The sequence below is a fragment of the Pongo abelii genome, chromosome 1, assembly GCF_028885655.2.
Source record: "Pongo abelii isolate AG06213 chromosome 1, NHGRI_mPonAbe1-v2.0_pri, whole genome shotgun sequence".
Taxonomy (NCBI): domain Eukaryota; kingdom Metazoa; phylum Chordata; class Mammalia; order Primates; family Hominidae; genus Pongo; species Pongo abelii.
Window position 1 is genome coordinate 204,989,233 of NC_071985.2, and position 12,185 is coordinate 205,001,417.

At 46.7% G+C, this 12,185-nt stretch overlaps 1 protein-coding gene, 1 long non-coding RNA gene and 1 other non-coding gene across 8 annotated transcripts in view; 1 reads left to right on the forward strand and 2 right to left on the reverse strand.

Annotated features, from left to right (window-relative positions):
* Positions 1–1,305: 1,305 nt before the first annotated feature.
* Positions 1,306–8,578, reverse strand: LOC103888643 (uncharacterized). Its single transcript, XR_653076.4, has 2 exons — positions 8,233–8,578; positions 1,306–3,580 (listed from the first exon to the last, which is right to left on the reverse strand). It is a non-coding gene; the product is annotated as an uncharacterized LOC103888643 (long non-coding RNA).
* LOC112131415 (U11 spliceosomal RNA) lies at positions 3,048–3,181 on the reverse strand. The gene has a single exon (XR_002913492.2). It is a non-coding gene; the product is annotated as a U11 spliceosomal RNA (small nuclear RNA).
* Positions 8,579–8,625: 47 nt separating the features above from the next.
* The window catches only part of TAF12 (TATA-box binding protein associated factor 12), a 57,411-nt gene continuing 53,851 nt past the window's right edge, over positions 8,626–12,185 (forward strand). The window contains exon 1 of one of the 6 annotated variants that reach the window (XM_063713889.1): positions 8,626–8,758. The gene's annotated coding sequence lies outside the window, so the exon portion shown is untranslated. The other 5 variants (XM_063713891.1, XM_054538773.2, XM_063713904.1 and 2 more) reach the window with 5 other exon arrangements.

Genomic DNA, 12,185 nt, shown 5'->3' on the forward strand with positions numbered 1-12,185 from the left:
TCACAAGGTCAGGAGTTACAGACCAGCCTGGCCACCATGGTGAAACCTTGTCTCTACTAAAAAAAAAAATACAAAACTTAGCCAGGTATGGTGGCATGCGCCTGTAATCCCAGTTACTCAGGAGGCTGAGGTAGGAGAATTGCTTGAACATGGGAGGTAGAGGTTGCAGTGAGCCAATATTGCTCCACTGCACTCCAGCCTGGGCAACAGAGCAAGACTCCATCTCAAAAAAGTTTTAAAAAATAAAATAAAATAAAAATAAACTCCCTTTCATATATACATATGTCCTATTAGTTCTGTCCCTCTAGAGAACCCTGACTAATACAGATTTTGGTACCATGTTGGCTAAGCTGGTCTTAAACTCCTGATCTCAAGTGATTTGCCTGCCTTGGCCTCCCAAAGTGCTGGGATTACAGGCATGAGCCACTGTGCCCGGACTGTGTTGATTTACTTTATTTTATTTTATTTTATTTTATTTATTTTATTTTTTTTATGTGACAGAGTATTGCTGGAGTGCAGTGGCACGATCTCAGCTCGCTGCAACCTCTGCCTCCTGGGATCAAGCAATTCTCCTGCCTCAGCCTCCCGAGTAGCTGGGATTACAGGCACCCGCCACCATGCCTGCCTAATTTTTGTATTTTTAGCAGAGATGGGGTTTCACCATGTTAGCCAGGCTGGTCTCGAACTCCTGACCTCAAGTGATCCACTCGCCTCAGCCTCCCAAACTGCTGGGATTACAGGCATGAGCCACCATGCCTGGCCCACACCTAGCTAATTTTATAAATTATTTGTAGAGATATCTTTAGGTCTTGAACTCCTGGTATCAAGGGATCCTCTCACCTTGGCTTCCCATAGTGCTGGGATTACATGTGTGAGCCGTAGCAATGGTCTTTATTATTATTATTATTGTTATTTTGAATTATTGTTATTTTGAATTATTGTCTGGCAGCCTCTTGGGCCAGAGTAGGCTCAGAGAGACTCCTGATATATATATTTTAATAATAGCTATCCTAATGGGTGTGAAGTGCTATCTCATTATGGTTTTGATTTGCATTTTCCTAATGATTAGTGATGCTGAGCATCTTTTCATGTGCTTATTGGCCATCTTGGGAGAAATGTCTATACAAGTCCTTTTGCCCATTATTGAACTGGGCTGGGTTTGTGTTGTTGTTGTTGAGTTATGAGTTCCTTATGTATTATGGATATTAATCTCTTATCAGATATATTATTTACAAATATGTTCTCTGATTCTGTGGATTGTCTTTCCACTCTGTTGATAGTGTCCTTTGATGTACAGTACAAGGGTTTTCTTTTTTTTTTTTTTTTTTTCTGAGACGGAGTTTCGCTCTTGTCCAGGCTGGAGTGCAATGATGCTATCTCGGCTCACCGCAACCTCTGCCTCCTGGATTCAAGCGATTCTCCTGCCTCAGCCTCCCGAGTAGCTGGGATTACAGGCATGCACCACCACGCCCAACTAATTTTTTTTGTATTTTTAGTAGAGACAGGGTTTCACCATATTGGCCAGGTTGGTCCTGAACTTCTGATCTCATGATCTGCCCACCTCGGCCTCCCAAAGTGCTGGGATCACATGCGTGAGCCACCATGCCCGGCTTTTTTTTTTTTTTTGAGACAGAGTCTCACTTTGTTGCCCAGGCTGGAGTGCAGTAGCACGATCTCGGCTCACTGCAACACCGCCTTCCGGGTGCAAGCAATTCTCCTGCCTCAGCCTCCCAAGTAGCTGGGATTACAGGCGCCTGACACCAGGCCTGGCTAATTTTTGTATTTTTAGGAGCGACGGGGTTTCACCATGTTGGCTAGGCTGGTCTCCAACCCCTGACCTCAGGTGATCCGCCCACCTCGGCCTCCCAAAGTGCTGGGATTACAGGCGTGAGCCACCGCACACGGCCGGGTTTTTCATTTTAATTTTAAAATTAATGTTAACATTTTAAAATTTGATGAAGACCAATTTATTTTTTGTTGCTTGTGCACCATTGTGTTATATCCAAGAAATCATTGACAAATTCGATGTCATTTTCCCCTGTGTTTTCTCTAAGAGTTTTATAGTTTAAGGTCTTACATTTAGGCATTTAGGTCTTTGATCCATTTTGAATTAATCTTTTTTTTTTTTTTTTTGAGACGGAGTTTTGCTCTTGTTGCCCAGGCTGGAGTGCAATGGTGCGGTCTCGGCTCACTGCAACCTCCGCCTCCTGGGTTCAAGCAATTCTCCTGTCTCAGCCTCCTGAGTAACTGGGATTACAGGCACGCTCCACCACGCCCGGCTAATTTGTATTTTTAGTTAGAGAAGGGGTTTCTCCATGTTGGTCAGGCTGGTCTTGAAATCCCGACCTCAGGTGATCCGCCCACCTCGGCCTCTAGGAGTGCTGGGATTACAGGTGTGAGCCACTGCGCCCGGCCTTGAATTAATCTTTTGTATATAGCAAAAGGCATAGAAAAAGTTTGCTAAGGGCTGGTGAAGGTAATTTCAATTTCCTCTGCTTCATAAAATAACATTGCAAGCCGGGCGCGATGGCCACGCCTGTAATCCTAGCACTCCTAGAGGCCAAGGTGGGCGGATCACCAGATCAAGAGATGGAGACCATCCTGGCCAACATGGTGAACCCGTCTCTACCAAAAATACGAAAACTAGCTGGGCGCGGAGGCGCACGCCTGTAGTCCCAGCTACTCCGGGGGCTGAGGCAGGTCTCCTGAAGTCAGGGACTAGGTTTATTCCATTTGCTGCTATATTGTAACACAGTCGCCAAATAATTTTCTCATACGCGCGCCACCACGCACGTATAGCTTTTGGGATCTCCTGCTTTGTTGCTCAAGCTGGCCTCCCACACGAGAACACACGGGATTAACCCACCTCCACTTTCTCAATCCCAGCGTACAGTTCCATATTACCTTGCTACTTACATATTGTACTAACTAATTAGCCTGCTAATTGTCACTGAGCTCACACAAATAACCACGTAACGTGGAAAAACAACATACATCCTCTCCGAACTACAGAAACACATCATATTATCTAATATAAAACATCAAAGCAGGGCGCCGGAACCAACGATCACCAGCTGCCCAAATATCAAAAAATTATGCTTCCGAAATCTCTTGATGTCGATTCCGCACGAAGAGCAATCAAGTTGCCCTACGTGTGCCACTCACGACAGAAGCCCTTTTTGCTTTCTCCAGTACCAAAGCAGGGTGGCAGTGTTATCAAATCCATTTTATGGTAAAGGTGACCACAAAATCCAAGCAACTCTTTATTTCAACTTCCTGAAGTTGAAGAGCGAATTCCATTTCTTCTGAAGTGAAAGGAAGACTTCACAAGGAGAATCTAGAATTTGTGCTTTCGATTTTTAGTTAGAAGAAAAAGACGTGAGTTGATATGCAAATATACGCAGGGCTTGCTGGGAAGGTGCTGGCAGGCACCCAGGGAGTGGCGGGGAAGAGCGGCTGCGCGAGCGAGGGAGGAACTGCTCCTTCCGGTTGCAGTAAGCGCTGGGTCTCTGTTGTCAACTGCTCACGACATAAGGCGTCTTGTGGCGTTGGAATACCGGCTCTCAGAGGCTGTAGGTATCTGGGGAAAACAAGAATCACAACCTATACAAATTGAAAATGTGTAACTTGTGCCACCCCTAGCCACCACCTTGGAGCAGCCCAGGCAGGCGTGCAGTGGAAGCACAAGGTCGCAAGGTCACACATAAGCTGATTGTCATGGTGTGTTCATATTGTGGCACGCTATATGCTGCACTTCGAATGAGTATTAGAATTTTTTTTTTTAAATCGAGTGAAAAGAGTTGTAGAATAAGGTACAGCATAGCATTAATGTGAAAAATGAAATACTGTTCCTCAGATGACGGAAGTAGATCTTTATCAACACAATTTTTTTTTTTTTTTGAGACGGAGTCTCGCTCTGTCGCCCAGGCTGGAATGCAGTGACGCGATCTCGGCTCACCACAAGCTCCGCCTCCCGGGTTCGCGCCATTCTCCTGCCTCAGCCTCCCAAGTAGCTGGGACTACAGGCGCCGGCCACCATGCCCGGCTAATTTTTTGTATTTTTAGTACAGGCGGGGTTTCACCGTGTTAGCCAGGATGGTCTGGATCTCCTGACTTTGTGATCCGCCCGCCTCGGCCTCCCAGAGTGCTGGGATTATAGGCGTGAGCCACCATGCCCAGCCTGTTCCCATTTTTTTTATGGATAATGATGGACGGTTGCTGTGGGTCATGCCTGTAATCCCAACACTTTGAGAGCCCAGGAGTTTGAGACCACTCTGGGCAACATATAGAGACCTCGTCTCTACCCCAAAATAAAATATTAACCGGGCATCGTGGCATGGGCCTGTGGTCCCAGCTACCCCAGAGGCTGAGGCAGAAGGATCGCTTGAGCCGGGGAAGTCAAGGCTACAGTGAGCCATAATCATGCCACTGCACTCCAGCCTAGGTGACAGATGAAGATCTCGTCTCAAGAAAATAAAAAAAAACAATATGTGACAATTGTAAAGAAATTGAAACAGCACAGAGATGATATAAAATGTGAAAATGCTTCCTCCAAACTGTTAACAGTTTAGTGTTTATCTTGCCAGACTGCTTTCTATGTATGTACACATTGTATACATATAAATAAATGTTTTCAGGCCAGGCACGGTGGCTCATGCCTGTAATCCCAGCACTTTGGGAAGCTGAGGCGGGTGGATCACCTAAGATCAGGAGTTTGAGACCAGCCTGGCCAACATGGTGAAACCCTGTCTCCATTAAAAATACAAAAAATTGGCTGGCTGTGGTGGCTCACGCCTGTAATCCCAGCACTTTGGGAGGCCGGGGCGGGTGGATCACAAGGTCAGAAGATTGAGACCATCCTGGCTAACACGGTGAAACCCCGTCTCTACTAAAAATACAAAAAATTAGCCGGGTGTGGTGGCGGGCGCCTGTAGTCCCAGCTACTCAGGAGGCTGAGGCGGGAGAATGGCGTGAACCCAGGAGGTGGAGCTTGTGGTGAGCCGAGATCGCACCAGTGCACTCCAGCCTGGGCAACAGAGCGAGACTCCGTCTCAAAAAAAAAAAAAAGAAAAGAAAATTGGCCGTGTGTGGTGGCGGGTGCCTGTAATCCTAGCTACTAGGGAGCTGAGGCAGGAGAATCACTTGAACCTGGGAGGCAGAGGTTGCAGTGAGCCAAGACTGTGCCATTGCACTCCAGCTTGGGCAACAAGAGCGAACTCCGTCTCAAAAAAATAATAATAGATAATAAAGTAAAATGTTTTCAACAAAAAATATAGACTGTTAGGTATTTTACTTTCTTTAATATATTTTAATAATACATGGAGGTCCCTGCTCTTTACAAAGTAGAAGTCACAAGAGAAAGGAGATAAACAAACAGCTCTTACATTGTAATAGGAAGCAGATGTATAAACTTGTGAGAAGCCCAGAGATGGTGCTGTCAATTGCTCTTCCTACCATCCACCAGTGTTATCTCTCTCTCTTTCTGAGACACTGTGTTGCTCTGTTGTCCAGGATGGAATGCAGTGGTGCAATCATAGCTCACTGCAGCCCGGAACTCCTAGGCTCAAGCAGATCCTCCTGCCTGTCAGTCTCCTGAGTGGCTAGGACTACAGGTCCACACCACCATGCTGAGGCTAATTTTTTTTTTTTTTTTTTTTTTTTTTAGAGACAGTGTCTCCCTATCTTGCCCAGGCCGGTCAAACTCCTGGGCTCAAGCAGTCCTCCTGCTGTGCCTCCCAAAGTGTTGGGATTACAGGTGTAAAGCCACCACATCTGACCTTATCTCTCTCTCTTTTTTTTTTTTTTCCAGACAGTCTCACTCTGTTGCCCAGGTTGGAGTGCAGTGGCACCATCTCGGCTCGCTTCAACCTCTACCACCCAGGTTTAAGTGATTCTCATGCCTCAGCCTCCTGAGTAGCTTGGGACTACAGGCACGCGCCACTACACCCGACTAATTTTTAAAATATTTTTAGTAGGTTTCACCCTGTTGGCCAGGCTAGTCTCGAACTCCTAACCTCAAGTGATCCACCTGCCTCAGCCTCCCAAAATGCTGGGATTACAGGCGTAAGCCACAGTGCCCGGCCTGGCCTTATCTGTTTTTTGTTGTTGTTGTTTTGTTTGAGATGGAGTCTTGCTCCCGTCACGCAGGCTGGAGTGCACTGGCTCAATCTCCGCTCATTGCAACCTCCACCTCCCGGATTCCAGCAATTCTCCTTCCTCAGCCTCCTGAGTAGCTGGGGTTACAGGCGTGCGCCACCACGCCCAGCTAATTTTTGTATTTTTAGTAGAGACGGGGTTTCACTATTTTGGCCAGGATGATCTCTATCTCCTGACCTCATGATCTTCCTGCCTCGGCCTCCCAAAGTGCTGGGATTACAGGTGTGAGCCAGGGCCTCCAGTCCCTATCTCTTAAAAAAAAAAAAAAAAAAGAGAGACCGGGCGCGGTGGCTCACGCCTGTAATCCCAGCACTTTGGGAGGCTGAGGCGGGCGGATCACGAGGTCAGGAGATCGAGACCATCCTGGCTAACACGGTGAAACCCCGTCTCTACTAAAAATACAAAAAATTAGCCGGGTGCGGTGGCAGGCGCCTGTAGTCCCAGCTACAAGGGAGGCTGAGGCAGGAGAATGGCATGAACCCGGGAGGTGGAGCTTGCAGTGAGCCGAGATAGCGCCACTGCAGTCCGGCCTGGACGAAAGAGCAAGACTCCATCTCAAAAAAAAAAAAAAAGAAAATCTACCTGGGAAGCTGAGGTGGAGGAGGATCGCTTGAACACAGGAGTTTGAGGCTGTAGTGAACTATGATTGCGCCACTGCACTCCAGCCCTGGTGACAGAGTGAGACCCTGTATCATGTAACAATCGCCATAATTTCACTGTTCTTCCAATACCTTCCCATTGCATACTGAATATAATCTCAAGTCCCCATCATAGTCTAGTCTAAAAGGTCCAGACTATAACAAACCCCTGCCTACCTCTCCAAACTCACTGTCTTTCCTGGTTACCAAAGCTCCAGCCACCTTGGCCATCTTGGTCCTTGACTAAGTGTTTTCCTTACTGAGGATCATGGCTCAGGCCATCAGCCAGCTAGATAAGTCTGGCTTATTCCATTTGTGCAGTTGCTAATGGTCTGTTTCCCACTCTAGGTTGCAAACTTTCTAAAGACAAGGATATCATCCGTCTTAGCCACCAGTTATGTACTTGGCACATAGCAAAAGGCTTGTCACACAATGAGACAAACGCTTGTCAAATGAATGTATATACATTCAACCTGGGTCTTAAAAAAGATGTATAGGTATTCAACAACAAAAAGTGGTATGCCAGACCCTAAAAAGAATGGAGAGCAGTGGCAAGGAAATAAGGCTAGGAATACAGCTTGGAGCCCAATGTTCATGAGGACTTGAATCTGAGAATTTGGATTGGGTGGCAGTGTAGAGGGCGGATTGGGAACGTGGTAGGATGAGGAATAGGAAGATATAAAGACAGGGCAGGATGCCGCACCAATCTGGGCACCTCTTCCTAATTTCTGCTGGCAGATACTGTGGCTCACTCTGGCCTGACACAGCTCTTTATACAATTTTTGGTGTGTTTGTGGGTTCTTCTCCATCTTACCGTGAACCTTACAGATGCTGGAATTGGGTCTTACTTGCATGCCTGACATTCCAGCATACAGTAAAAAATAACATATGTTCTCTTTTTTTTTGAGACAGAGTCTCGCTCCGTTGCCCAGGCTGGAGTGCAGTGGCGCGATCTCGGCTCACTGCAACCTCCGCCCCTCCAGGTTTAAGCAGTTCTCTGCCTCAGCCTCCGGAGTAGCTGCGATTACAGGCGCATGCCACCACGCCCGGCTAATTTTTTACATTTTTAGTAGAGACGGGGTTTCATCATCTTGGCCAGACTGGTCTTGAACTCCTGACCTCGTGATCTACCCTCCTTGGCCTCCCAAAGTGCTGGGAGTACAGGCGTGAGCCACATAACAGCAGTTCTCACCAAGCATTTGACAGCCGAAAAACTGAAAGCATTAGAGAATGCTACAGGACAGGCTTTGGCTTAGTACTGAGTTCTGAGTTTAAGCTGAGGCTCTGCACTTATTAGCTAGAACTTTGCTTAATCTCTCACAGGTCTCCTCTAAATGATTAAATGGCGTAAAGGAGGTAAACGGATTAGCACAATTCCCGGCAAATAGTAAGCACTCAATTGTTATTACTGAATTGCCAGTTCACAGGCACAACCAACCGATCTCTCTCATCTCCTGGTTCCTCTGTTGCCAACTTCCTCGTTGAGGTCCAACAGGATACCTGTGGGGTAATGTGTCCCAGATGATATCCCAGTCCTGACACCATGACAAAGGCACCAACCAAAAATGGCGACCTCAAAGCCATCCGAGGGCGTCAATTACCCGTCATGCTACCGATAGATAAATAAGCAGCGTCGGGAAGAAAAGCTAATGAAGGGTTCTTAACGCCGGGTTGGAATACACAGAGCTCGCTCGAGCTGCCAGTCAACCACAAGCAGTTAAAAGCGCAAGCTGCAGGGTGTAGCTACACACGGCTCAACATCGCCACCACGTGTCGGAGGGCAGTTTGCGCCTGCGCAAGCGAGGCGCGCGCCCGCCGGCCGGAAGAGCCGCGCGTTTCCGGGTTGGAGGCGGGGAGCGGTGCCGGAAGTAGTCGGGGAGGGCCGCGCAGTCGGACCGGCTGCTGAGACGAACGCTTCACTGGGGCAGTCTCCGCATATCATGGGGAGATAGACGCTGCTGCCTGTGAGTCTTGGGCCCTGGCAGTTGAGGAACAAGAGCGGGAGGAGGGAGTCAGGACCCAGACCTACAGTGGGTCAGTGTTCGAAGGACCAGGTTGTGGACGAGACGGGGCTGTGAGGATTCAGGCTCTTGGGAAGGGACTGACTGAGAGGATCAGGCTCGGAGAAGACGCGACTGTGGGGACCCGGGCTCCAAGACGGGACTTAGGGAACGGGGACGGATGCTAGTTCTCCGGCATCTGAGGGAAAGTGGTCTGAGAGGAGCAGGATTATGAGGACCCGCACTCCTACGAGAAGAGGGTCAGAAAGGAACGGGGCGTGAAGACACGGGCTCCGGAGAGGTAAAAGTGGAGCGGTGAGGACTTGGGCTCCTAAGAGGCAGAAGCGGGACAGTGAAGACCCGGGCTCCTAAGGATTCAGAAACGGGGCAGCGAAGACTTAGGTTCCTGAGGGGCAGAAGCAGACAGAGAAAACTTGAGTTTGGAAGGGAACAGAAGCGGGCAGTGAAGACTGGGGCTTCTTTGGGGACGGGATCCGGGCTTTGAGACTCCGAGTTCCTGAGTCTCGGAACAGGGCTGTGAGGACCCAAGCTCCTAAAAGCCTTGGATCTAAGGGACCATGGATGTGAGATCAGCCTACAAAGTAAAGGGAAAGGGTTTGGAAAAGGTTTAGTGATCCATTTTTTCACAGTATTCCCTGAACCCAGAGAGATAAAGGACGTATTCAGGGGAAGATAACTTCTCCTTCGCACTGCCTACTTGGCTCTTGGCAAGCTTTTCTTGTGTCAGATACTCAATCTAGGAAGCCCACATGCAAACATCTTCATTTTCTGCTTCATTCTTGGGAATCAGATGTGAAGTTGAAAACAGTTGGAACTCAGTTATATACTTGATAAGTGCTTTAAATCCCATTCCACTCAACCCTGAATGAGCACAGATCTCTGCATGTCAAATAAAAGAATGTCAGTGATGGAAGAGTCCCAAAAGATCGTCTTTTAAAAATTCCTATTTTACATTTAAGAAGGCTAAGGTTCAAAGAGGCTTAGGATTACAGTGAGGCAATGGTTAGTTAGATCATAATTTTAATACAGTACCCTTCTGTGCGTAGCAAATGAGATGCTTGGTTAATGTTCCTTAAATGCTTCTAGAATCTTTGCTTTATCTTCAAACTCAGGAGGGAATTTTTTTTTTTTTTTTTTTGAGACAGGTTCTCTCTCTGTCGCCCAGGCTGAAGTGCAGTGGCTCAGTCTTCGCCCCGTGCACCTCAACCTCCTAGGCTCAAGCAGTCTTCCCACCTATACCTCCTGAGTAGCTGGAACTACGGGCGTGTGCCACCACGCCCTGCTAATTTTTAAATTTTTTGTAGAAACAGGGTCTCACTATATTGCCCAGGCTGGTCTCAAACTCCCAAGCTCAAGTGATCCTCCCACCTTGGCCTCCCAAAGTGCTGGGATTACAGGCATGAGTCGCCTCACCCCCCTTCCAGTTTTTGTTTTTGTTTTGTTTTGTTTTGTTTTTGAGACAGTCACCCAGGCTGGAGTGCAGTGGCACGATCTCGGCTCACTGCAATCTCTGCTTCCCCAGTTCAAACGATTCTCCTGCCTCAGTCTCTCAAGTAGCTGGAATTACAGGTGTGTGCCACAATGCCTGGCTAATTTTTGTATTTTTAGTAGAGACAGGTTTTTGCCATGTTGGCCAGGCTGGTTTCGAACTCCTGACCTCAAGTGATCCGCCCACCTCAGCCTCCCGAAGTGCTGGGATTATAGACATGAGCCACTGCGCCCGGCCCAGTTTTTATTTCCAGTAAAAACTGGAAACTTTTACAGTTTCTGATAATTTGAGTGTTGTTACTGTATTGACATTAATACAGTAAATGTCACTTAATAGTAAGGAAACCTTTATTTTTATTTTTGTATTTTTGAGACAGGGTCTTGTTCTGTTGCCCATATTGGAGTGCAGTGGCGTAATCATAGTTCACTGCAACCTATATTCTTGGGCTCAAGCACTCCTCCTGCCTCAGCCTCCTGGTAGCTGGGACTACAGGTGTGAGCCACTACACCCAGCTAATTTTTAAGTTTTTTTGTAGAGACAGTGTTTGGCTGTGTTGCCTAGGCTGCTGTTGAATTCTTGGCCTCAAATGATTCTCCCGCCGTGGCCTCCCAAAATGTTGGGGTTATAGGCATGAGCCACTGCACCTGGCTGGAACCTTTAAATAAAGCTCAGTGTTATTTATTTATTTAATAAGCTGTTTGGAAAGTCAGAAATAAGTGTGTCCTGTATTTTTAGTGCAAACATTTACTAGGGATGGCTGCTTTTGGATAAGGATGGTGGGGAGACTTGCACCAGTCACTTCCTTCAATATTAATATCTTTTTCTGAAACCTACTCAGACTAACCAGGCACAGCTTATGCACTTTTGAGTATTCTATGATTTAATTATCACAGCCCCACAAGTTAGATATTGTCAGTCCAGTTGTACAGATAATGAAATAGGTTTAGAGAGGTTAAATACTTTGCCTGAAATCACACAGTGACCCAACCCAAGTTACGTGTGCCTCTAAAACTTTTTTCTACTCTTCTAAGTGGATTACTCTCAGTTTGTCCATCAGCAAAATAGAAGTAATCGTTATACAAAACATATAATTGAATGAAAGCATCCCCTCCTTCTTAAGGCTCCTCTAAATGTCAAGGACTATAACATATTAGGGTACTTATGTATTGTGGCATTTGAAAACTAAATTCTGTTTTCACAGAAGCATAGATTATTCAAAATGGGAACTTTGTAGAGCTTTTCCTTGCAATGTAGAAAGACATTTTTAATTTTAGATTTAGGAGGCCAAGAAACTAATTTGGACTGGGCATGACAGCTCACGCCTGTAATCCCAGCACTTTGGGAGGCCAAGGTGGGAGGGTCACCTGAGGTCAGGAGTTCGAGACCAGCGTGGCCAACATGGCAAAACCCTGTCTGTACTAAAAATACAAAAATTAGCTGGGCATGGTGCACGTGCCCGTAGTCCCAGCTACTCTGGAGGCTGAGGTGGGAGAGAATCACTTGAATCCTGGAGGTGGAGGTTCCAGTGAGCCGAGATTGTGTCACTGTACTCCAGCCTGGACAACAGAATGAGACTCTGTCTAAAAAAAAAAAGTAATTTGAAAAACAAGGGCTTAAATTTGATTAATTTTCCAGCTAATTATATCATGAACTAGATGTTTGGGGGAATTGGGCTTAGTTAAAACTACTATTTTTTCCCCAGGGTTAGCCTGTACTATTTGCAAGCGCCTATTATGTATAAATGATCAAAACTTACTTATACCAACTTATAAGGGAAAGCATACCCATGCCCATGTCACCACTTCAAAGTACTTGATGGTTTAATTAATGATAATTTATTCCTGAGTTAACATCCTTACCTATACTTGCAAAATGTACTTT